At 37.4% G+C, this 10,599-nt stretch overlaps 1 long non-coding RNA gene across 1 annotated transcript; it reads right to left on the bottom strand.

Annotated features, from left to right (window-relative positions):
• Positions 1 to 228: 228 nt before the first annotated feature.
• LOC138024416 (uncharacterized) lies at positions 229 to 9,932 on the bottom strand. The gene is made up of 6 exons (XR_011126996.1): positions 9,820 to 9,932; positions 7,941 to 8,010; positions 7,355 to 7,484; positions 4,700 to 4,769; positions 4,171 to 4,218; positions 229 to 978 (listed from the first exon to the last, which is right to left on the bottom strand). It is a non-coding gene; the product is annotated as an uncharacterized lncRNA (long non-coding RNA).
• Between the last annotated feature and the right edge of the window lie 667 nt (positions 9,933 to 10,599).

The following is a 10,599-nucleotide window of genomic DNA, read 5'->3' as shown; positions in this document are numbered from 1 at the left end:
TTTTTAAAAAAAGCAGCTATGAAAAATGCGATCAGGATTCTCATTTTAAGACCTGTTAACTCGGTCAGTACGGATAAAAGAAGAAAGCGCATTCAGTAACTCTGCTGATACTGAAGTAAGAAAGAGAAATAAGACCATAACTGGTTGTTCTACTGACGTTTATTGAGGGACTGAATGTAATTTCCGCGAACATCATGAGAAGAAGATCGGAGAAGAAACTTGGTTGTTTTTCATTTGCAGTAGAAGGAGAATCCTTCAAAAACAGACTTTTATACTATGAATATCATGATGAAGAAATTTTGAATGCGCGTATTGCATAGAGACCATATACTTTATTAGAGTTTTACCTTAAGTAATCTGCAAATGTAAATCTTTATTTAGTACTCTCTTATTTACATTATACCGTTCTTTTGACAAGAACGACTGACGAAAGGCCAGTTTACTGCCACAAGAATAACAGCAAAAAAAGCACTACTTTGTCGCGAAAATTCTATGAGGAAACTTTTTTCATTAACCAAACGTCTACATTAACAGCGCAGGCCAGGGCTACTCCTTAGCATCTGGCTAGAAATGTTCTTCTTCCTTCTTCCTCCAATCGCGCTTCAGCCATTTAATGAGGGCCAGTCTCGTGCTTCTCCAGTTGCCTCGTTCATGCCCAAAAGAATTCTGGGTAATTCTGCCATTCCATCACAAGGGAAGACCCCCGCATGTCATTTTATAGTTTTTTTTTAGTGTCGGGCCACCCAGTCCTACCATCAAAATACAGCATCGATTGAAGTTTTTAGTTTTCAAAACTTGCCTAAATTGTATCGGTAGATCCTGGAATTCGTGCACAGAAAGGCCAGAGAGACAACTTCACTCGTGAAACGCCATGTTTACAGCAAAGCCGATTTTAGGCGTTCCAGTCTGCACGAAACCATCTGTCACCTCTGTCTCAAGAACACCAGATACGTAAGGTTCTTACATCTGCGTTTATGCCTGTACAATCAAGTGAAATGTCAATTCCTTCTAAAAAATAAAAATAAAAGCAGCATCTTTTTTTGATTGCGCATGCGCTGACAGAATGTTTAAACAATAGAGAAAAGAGCAGTACCTCCAGACGTGGCGCTGGAGCGTCGTACCAAACGAGTCATTCCGGGATTTCGGCCCGTGCGATCGCTTTTGGACGCAGTTGGCCCTTCGCTGCTTTCTGCTACCGACCTTGCCTCCCGGTACGGCATTGAGGGAGAGATATGTCGGCCCCTAAACCATATGTGACAAATCCCACGCCTACTCACAGCTCCAGACCTCCCTTGTCATTACAATTTAACATAACATTTCGATCGCCTAAATATTAAAGGCAAAAGTCATTTTATCTCTCATATGGTAAGCACTGGAGTCGCGCAATACAAAGTGTACGCATGCGCCTTGCTAAAGGCAACATACACACAGGCCTAAACTTTCTTTCATCTCGAATTTCAGAATAATACAAGAGTTAACATCTCCCAGACATTACATTTACGGCTAAAATACATAGGTCCATACCGATAAATAATTATGAGATATGAAATATTTTTAAGAAACGGTCATTTTTAAAAAAAATTAGCTATGAAAAATGCGGCCAGGATTCTCATTTTAAGACTTGTTAACTCGGTCAGTACGGATAAAAGAAGGAAGCGCATTCAATAACTTGGCTGATACTGAAGTAAGAAAGAGAAATAAGACCATAACTGGTTGTTCTACTGACTTTTATTGAGGGACTGAATGTAATTTCCGCGAACATCATGAGAAGAAGATCGGAGAGGAAACTTGGTTGTTTTTCATTTGCAGTAGCAGGAAAATCCTTCAAAAACAGACTTTTATACTATGAATACCATGAATGGTGATGCGCACCTCATCAAAATAATAGACTGTTAGCAGTTCCTTCTACTTTAAGTCAGTCAGGCCACTCGTTTTGGTCATGAAAGCGATCCAAAGAGCCGAGGGGGAATGGGGAGAGAGGTCGAGGTGTAAAGAGGGCGCCGCTTGACTGGCTGTTAGAGAAGGGACTGCTAGCACTATAAAATAATGTCTCTACAATGATGTGTGCTAAATTGATCGCTCCCCTCATTGAGACACTATTTCAAAACACAACTCATTAAGGAATTTAAACTGGTGAGAAACAGACCAGCTTTTTGCAAGTGCTGACAAGGAGAACGTTTTCTCACAATTTCAAGTTAAATGCCCCTAGCCACTAAGCTTCCTTGCCTCTCCAACTTACTTATCACTCTAAGGTTATTTAATTTCTCTCTTCTTGGAAGGGAAAAGGAAAAAGAAAGAAAAATATAGTCACTATTTCCTGCAACAGAAAACACCACGAAATACACTCTTCTACAAAATAAATCTGCAGATGACATTAAAAAAAAAAAACAGAAAATTGTATGTATTGTCAAGCACGTTTCACTGAATGGCAAATATATAACTATAAGGAGAAACCTTTCAGCGAATTTTAATCGATTGTCGTAAAACCAAAACCAAAGTAATTACTTTGACCAATCAAAAAGGACGGAGACAATCCAGTAAACCAATCAAAACTCGAAGTACATGTAGTTACATGTAGCCGACATAAAGAGCGGGAAAATGTGCATGCGCAAGCCACTAGTAGTTTTGGTCTCACTTCTGATTGGTTGAAAAAATCGCGCGAGAACTCGTGAACCAATCACTGAGTGAAGTCATGAAAAACCAAAGCAATTCGTTCATTACTTTCGACACTCTTTTCAAAGAAGTTGTTTTTGTTGATCTTTTTTTCAGTTTCATATTTAATCTTTAGTTTCGATTGCAGTCCTTGAATTTTAGGAAGTGTTTAGCTTCTTCTGCAGTCCCACAAAAATAATTTTCCAATTAATATGAAATAGTTTAATAAATTTGATAAAGGGCATTGTTTTGATAAAACTCCAAATAAAACGTTTTGCGCAGAAAAATGAATTGGCTGATTCGATAGAAGGTACCAGTACGATTCGAAATTAGTCCAGAACGTTTTGGAGTGAGGGCATTCATAGAAAAGGTGATATAAATTCTCAGGTTCATCATTACAAAAAGTGCATGCATCATTAATTCTAAATCCAATTTTGCATAGTTTGCTGTTAGTGTAAAGAATAGAATTAATTACTTTATATTGGAAAGCCTTAACATATGACTCAAGTGCAACCAAATGTGGTAACGAAAAGATTTCTTTAAATTGTTGGCTTGTGAAATTAATATCACTCTTCAATTTACGGATAATATTAGGAGGTTGAGCTTTTCTTGAGACCAGAAGCAAATAATAATCTTTTGATTTTTTGTCTTTAATATCGAAAATTTTATTTCCAATTATAAGTGATGGGGATATGGTTGATCTATCTAGGCTGATTTCTTTTAAATGAGAAGGCACAGAATGACGAAGGCCCGCCCATTGCAGAAAACTGTTTTTGACAATTTTGTTTGAAAAATAGTTATAGGAGTCCATTGTATTTAAGTTAAAAAGAAGATCGTGTATGTAAATAATTCCAGATTTAAAACCGCGCACCGGTGGCTCAGTTGGTTGAGCACCGGACTGTCACGCGGGAGGTCGTGAGTTCAACTCCGGCCGGACCAACACTCAGGGTCTTTAAATAACTGAGGAGAAAGTGCTGCCTTTGTAACTACATCTGCAAATGGATAGACTTTCAAGTCTTCTCGGATAAGGACGATAAGCCGGAGGTCCCGTCTCACAATCCTTAAATGTTAATAATCCTGTGGGACGTAAAAGAACCCACACACTTGTCGTTAAGTGTAGGGCACGTAGTTCCCGGTGTTGTGGTCTGTCCTCTGTTGTGTATCATGGTTGGGAGGGTAAAAAAGGGGCCACAGTAATTGGCGCAAGCTGTTGTGGCGCTCTGCCAGCTTGACTAGCAAAGTTAATAAAAATAATAATAATAATAATAAAATAATTTTTATAGTACACTGGCTTATTGTCTATTCGAATCTCTTTATTATTCCAAACAATTATTTTCCAGTCACCTTCTGAAGCGAAAGATTCACGGAACTCCGACCACCATAACAAAAGTTCTGATAAAAGACGTAATTTACTTATTTTCTCGATGAACAAGCAAAGAATAGAAGGCAGGATAGTTTATCACACAACAAACAAATAATTAGCTATATAATACGCATTAGGCTACAATATTCAATTACCTTGCAACACTCTCCTTGAAACAGGGTCAGCATCAACAAGGAATCCAGCTAAAAATAAATTAATGGATAAGCAATAGCGGTAGATTGTTTGCGTCCGTGCTTCAGTCACAAGTGAATGACGGTGACCGCTTTACAAAATAAACGTACAATACCGTCATATCTCCTTGCATTAATATAAAGGCGGTATAGAGAAAACAATAGAAAACAAGAGAAAAGGAATCTAAACTCGTTTATTACGCATAAAATTCCTTGTTCATACTATTGAAGTGCTACTGTGACCGAAAGCACCCTAAGCCTTGATTTCAAAAAGACACTTATTTATTTTCACTGGAATTTTCCTATTCAATGGTCCGCCATTCCTAACTTTAAAATCCTTAGGGAGCTGATTCTTGGTTACGTTAAGGGCTTTTAAATTACATTAAAAGGGAAAAAACGAAGACATGTGTAATCGGAGCTGCAGGTTTGCATCGCATAAGTCATACATTAATGAGACAATGGGGCCATAAGGAGCAATGAGCAACTGACTTACCAGTGTTGGTCCAAACGGGTACTTTTCAAAAGCAAAAGTTTCGTGCAGGTGAGGCAATGGCTTCGTGACTCTGAAATTTCAATTTTACGTGGTTATTCCATTATCAAGTCTCTTGGTAAAACATTATCTTTTAGGAAAAGTGTTAACTTTCTTAACACCAATTTATCTGAGTAATACTGGAGCGTAAAACTGAAAAGTTGCTAAGGGAAGTAACAAATGGAACAAAAAGGACAAGAAGTCATTCCAACTTCGATCAAATTGCAAATTAATACAGCAGTTCAACACGGAAAGAGATCAAGTGATTGTTACCCAAATAGTTAATTGTTCCATTGCTCCGAACTACTGATGGCCTATTTCTATGCGGTTCAGGTCGTTATGGGGACGAAAATATATAAGGCTCTAACCTTGCTTAGCTTTGAATAGGCTGTGTTACGAAATTTATAATTAGGCAAATTTAGCGACGGGGAACTCAGTGGCAACCAAATCAACGTAAAAATATATAACTACTTAAAACATTGAAGGAAGGTTTGAATAAAACATCAAATACAAAAAATACAAAAATATATAAGGCTCTAACCTTGCTTAGTATCAAAGGGGCTGTGTTCCGAAATTTATAATTAACCAAATTTGGCGATTAGGAACTGGCAACCAAATCAAGCGAAACGTAAAAATACATTGAATCTACTTAAAACATTGAATGAAGGTTTGAATAAATTAAAGGAGGAGACAGAGCAAGAGCAAAACTGAAGAAGATTATAATTCATTGGAATTTGTGTTTTTGAAAACTGTTCAGCGTAACAGTTTTTTCTTTGTTGTTTAAACCTTAAATTCTGAATGCTCCACAGACGTTTTTTGTCACGAATTCTTACTTATCATTTGCTTTATAACCCCCTCCATATTGAATCTCAGCACCGGATGAGAAAACGAAAACCTTCTCTATTCATAAAAATTTTCAAGATAAATCATTTCTGACTTGCCTTCTCGGTGTACAAGGAAAAATAGCGGGCAGCATAGGTCGATCAAACCACAAACAAATAATTTATTACACCCTTGCAGGGAGCTAAGTATTCCTATTGCCTTGCAACGTTCCTCTTTACAACGATTTGAGCAGGAAGAATGAATCCCACTACAAATAAGTAAAAGAGGTATAAGAAATACTGGTGAATTGTTTGCGTGCGCGCGTCAGTCACAACTGAATGACCATGATCACATAATTCAGTCCTATTCAGATACCAGGAATGTTTGTTTGTTATTTATTTGTTTGAGCAGGTTGAAGTTTTGGCAACTATTCGGCTGATGTGGACCTGCTATACCTACCCACCTATATACTTACAGAGGACAGCCACAACACCGGGAACTTCATACCCTACTCTTCTCGAATGGTGTGTGCGTTGTTTAACGTCCCACAGGGAACTAATAAACATGTTTGTGAGACGGAGCCTACGGGTTTATAGTCCTTATCCGAGAAGACTTGGAAATCTAACCATTTGCGGATGTAATTACAAAGGCAGCACTTTCTCCTCATTTATTTAAAGACCCTGAGTGTTGGTGCGGCCGGAGTCGAACTCACGACCTCCCGCATGGCAGCCCGGTGCTCAACCAACTGAGCCACCGGTGCGCGGAATACTGACAGTTGTTAGCCTTAATCCAAAGTTCCGAGAAACCAACAGGAAGCAAGAAAAAAGTAATTAACGAATGAAATGATATATGAAAAGAATCATATTATATTGAAGTGCGGATATGAAATCAAGTCAAGCTACGATCTTTGCAGTTATGAACGCAATTTTAGCAATTGCGTAGAGTCGGTAGAGAAGCCTGAAAATTCAGGTCTTCAACGAGGTCACTGGTTCAAACCCGTTGAAAGTCCTGAATTCTCAGGCTTCGCTAACGAATATACGCAATTTCTAAAATTTCGTTCATGACTGTGACGATCAAAGCTTCACTTAAATCAGAACTGGTTTATTAAGCATAAAATGACTTGTTCCTGTTATTAGACAAAATTGAGAAGCAACGAGCAACTTAATTACCACTGTCGTTTCAGACTGATGTGAGGCCAAGAAATGACTCCCGAATTATGATTGATCAGGTTACCACGTTATTGACTCTCGATAAAATAGTCCTCTATGAACAGAGCAGCAACTCCAAAGATATTAGGAGAGGCATTTAAACGACATAAAGCGGAAAACCAAATCATTTCATACTAGATCAAACTGTGCAAATTAATGAGGCACTCATTTTTGCTTTGTCAAACCCTCGATTTTGAATCTAACCAGATAAGAAAACTAAACCTTAGAACGCTTTCCTTTTCACAGAACTGGTTGGCTAGACCAGTCAGTTTGCAAAGAAAACGCAACAATTTGAAGGAACACTTTCATGATAATCCCTCGCATTTTTTCTGGCGGAGCATATATCATCCTTGCGATGTGTTAAGTTGAAGGTGTTGTAGACCAAGTCCTTCCAAATGCCTGGTCTGGCCAGTTATGAGTTCTGTCAAAAATGGAAAGCGTCCTTGCTCTTCATCAGGCTAACCATAAAAGACTTAATTTATTTATTTTCCTGAAGTACAGGCAAGGAATAAAAGGCAGGATAGTTATATCACACACAAAAACTGTAATCAACTATATACCCACATAGTAGGCTAGAATATTCAATTACCTTGCAATACTCTCGTTGGAACAGGGTGAGCTTCAACAAGGAATCCAGCTACAAATAAATCAGTGGATAAGGAATATCGGTAGATTGTTTGCGTGCGTGCTTCAGTCACAACTGAATGACGGTGACCGCTCTACAAAATAAACGTAAAAACAATACCGTCATGCCATCTTGCTTTCATATAAAGTATAGAGAAAACAACAGGGAACAAATGAAAAGTAATCGTTGATTACGCATAAATTCCTTTCTCATATTATTCAAGTGCTACCGTGACCAAAAAATCATGTCTTGTTATTCTTTGGATTTCAAAACTATGACAGTTAATTAATTTAACACTATTAAGTGACCCAAGTTTTGAAGCCTTGATTTAAAAAAGACACCTGCTTATTTTAACTGGAATTTTCTTATCCGATGGTCCACCATTCCTAGCTTTAAAATCTTGAGGGTGCTGATTATCGATTACTTTCAGGGCTTTTAAATTACATTAAAACAGACAAAAACCAAGACAAATGTAATCGGAGCTGGTTTGCATCGCATAAGTATTAATATATTCATGAGATAAGGCCATACGGAGCAATGTGCGACTTACCAGTGTTGGTCCAAATGGATGCTTTTCAAAAGCAAAAGTTTCGTGGAGGTGACGCAATGGCGTCGTGACTCTGCAATTTCAAATTTACCTGGTTATGCCATTATCAAGTCTCTCAGTAAACATTATCTTGTTGGAAAAGTGTTAACTTTCTTAACACAAATCTGAATAGAACGAGAGCGTAAAACTGAAACGTTCTTTATGGAACAAACTATATAAAGCTCTAACTTTGCTTAGCTTTAAAAAAAAGGGGTGTGTTACGAAATTTATAATTAGGCAAATTTAGCGACTGGGAACTGGCAACCAAATCAAGCGAAACGTAAAATTGCATTGTATCTACATAAAAAATTGAAGGAAGCTTTGAATGTAACATCAAATACAAATTTAAAAAAGGCAGGGCAAGGGCCTAACTGAAGAAGATTAAAATGGATTGGAATGTGGGTTTATGAAAACTGTTCTCCCTAACAGTTTTATGTTCGTTGTTGAAACTTAAGAATTCTGTATGCTCGACAGACATTTTTTGTCACGAATTCTTACTCATCATTTGCTTCATAACTCCCTCCATTTGAATCTCAGAGCCGGATAAGAAAACTAATTCCTTTTCTATTCATAAAAGATTCAAGATACATCACTTCTGACTTGCTTTCTCGGTGCACAACGAAAAAATGGTCAAATGGCAAACAAATATTTTATTACAATCTTGCAGCAAGCTAATATTCCTATTGCCTTGCAACGTCCTTCTTTACAACCAGTTGACCAAGAAAAATGACTGCCATTTCAAAGAGGGATGGATTTTTTTGCGTGCGTGCCTCAGTCACAACTGAATGACTGCGATTACTTTTGTAATTCAGTTTAATTCAGAAAATATACATAGCAGGAATACTGACAGATTTATTAGCTTTAATCCAAAGTACATCGAAAGCAATGTGAAGCAAGCAAAAAGTAATAAACGGATGAAATGATATATGAAATGAATCATATATTGAACCGCGGATATGAAATCAAGTGAAGCTATGATCCTCGCATTTATGAAGGCAATTTTAGCAATTGCGTAGAGTCGGTAGAGAAGCCTGAAAATTCAAGTCTTCAACGAGGTCATGGGTTCAAACACCGTTGAAGTCTTCAATTTTCAGGATCCTCTTCCGACTCTACGCAATTACTAAAATTGTGTTCATAACTGCCAGCAAGGATCATAGGTTCACTCAAAAAGTAATAAGAACCGGTTTATTAAGCATAAAATAACTTTGTTATTGGACAACGTTGAAAAACATCGAGCAACGTAATTACCACTGTCGTTCCAAATGTATGCGGACTGATGTGAGGCCAAAAAGCCACCCTGCCGAATGACGATTGATGGTTACCACATTCTCTAGCAACTCCAACGTTATTAGGAGAGGTATTTCAATGACAAACAAAACATAAAAAACACCAAGTCATTTTATACTCGATGAATCTGTGCAAATTATGAGGAAGTTCGTTACGGAACGATGAGTGTTTAAAACCCAAATAGTTGATTGTTCCATTGCTCTCAACAACTGACGGTTTAGTCTCGCGAGATTTAAGGTCGCAAAGGGAACGCAAATATATGAAGCTCTAGTCTTGCTAAGCTTTGAGTGTGACTTTAAAGCCGATGAGATAACACAATCAAAATTTTTAAATGCATTCTAAGGCACTCATTTTTTGCTTCGTCAAACCCTCCAATTTTGATGAATCTAACCGGGTAAGAAAATTGAAACTTACTCTACTTCGTCTAAACATAAGTGACTTAAATTAGCTTACTTTCTCGATGTACAAGTAAATAATAGAAGGCAGGATACTTCTATCACACAACAAACAAATAATTAACTATACACAGTAGGAAAGAATATTCAATTAAGCTTACCTTTCAATACTCTCCTTGAAAAAGGGTGAACAGGAATCCAGCTACAAATAAATGAAAGGATACGCAATACCGGTAGATTGTTTGCGTGCGTGCGTGCTTTAGTCACAACTGAATAACCTTGACCGCTTTGTAAAATAAACGTAAAAACAATACCGTCATACTTCCTTGCTTTAATGTAAAGTATAGAGAAAACAGCCGCAAGCAAGTGAATTAAGGAATCAGAACTCGTTCATTACGCATAAATTACTTGTTCATAATATTGAAGTGGTACTATGACCAAAAAATCAATTTTTCTTTTTCTTCGGATTTCCAAACTATGTTAACTAAACACTAATTTAAAGTGACCCATCCTGGTTCATATTATTGAAGTGATACTATGACCAAAAAATCAATTCATCTTTTTCTTTGGATTTCCAAACTATGTTAACTAAACACTAAGTGACCTAGTTTTAAAGCCTTGATTTCAAAAAGAGACTTGTTTCTTTTAACTGGAATTTTCCTATTTAATGATTTGAAATCAAGAGGGAGCTTAATCGAGGAGAAAATGACGTCAAGGACTCACTGGTTTAAAAATGCAATGCATGTGTCCGCGGCTAAATTAATATGCAGCACGAGAGTTTCGTGCTTTCCAAGTCTCACGAAGTCGAAAATAGATTTAATGTTTCTGTCGCTTTCTTCACCAATTCCATAATACAGTTCATTTTGCGGGGGAGAGAGGGGGTGTTTGCATTAAAGCCATGGATATTTAGTTCAGTGAAGCATGATACAGTCCCGAGAGTA

This window comes from Montipora capricornis, chromosome 11, assembly GCF_036669925.1.
Source record: "Montipora capricornis isolate CH-2021 chromosome 11, ASM3666992v2, whole genome shotgun sequence".
Lineage (NCBI taxonomy): Eukaryota > Metazoa > Cnidaria > Anthozoa > Scleractinia > Acroporidae > Montipora > Montipora capricornis.
The sequence above is the reverse complement of the archived record's forward strand: the minus strand, read 5'-3'. Positions and strand labels throughout refer to the sequence as shown.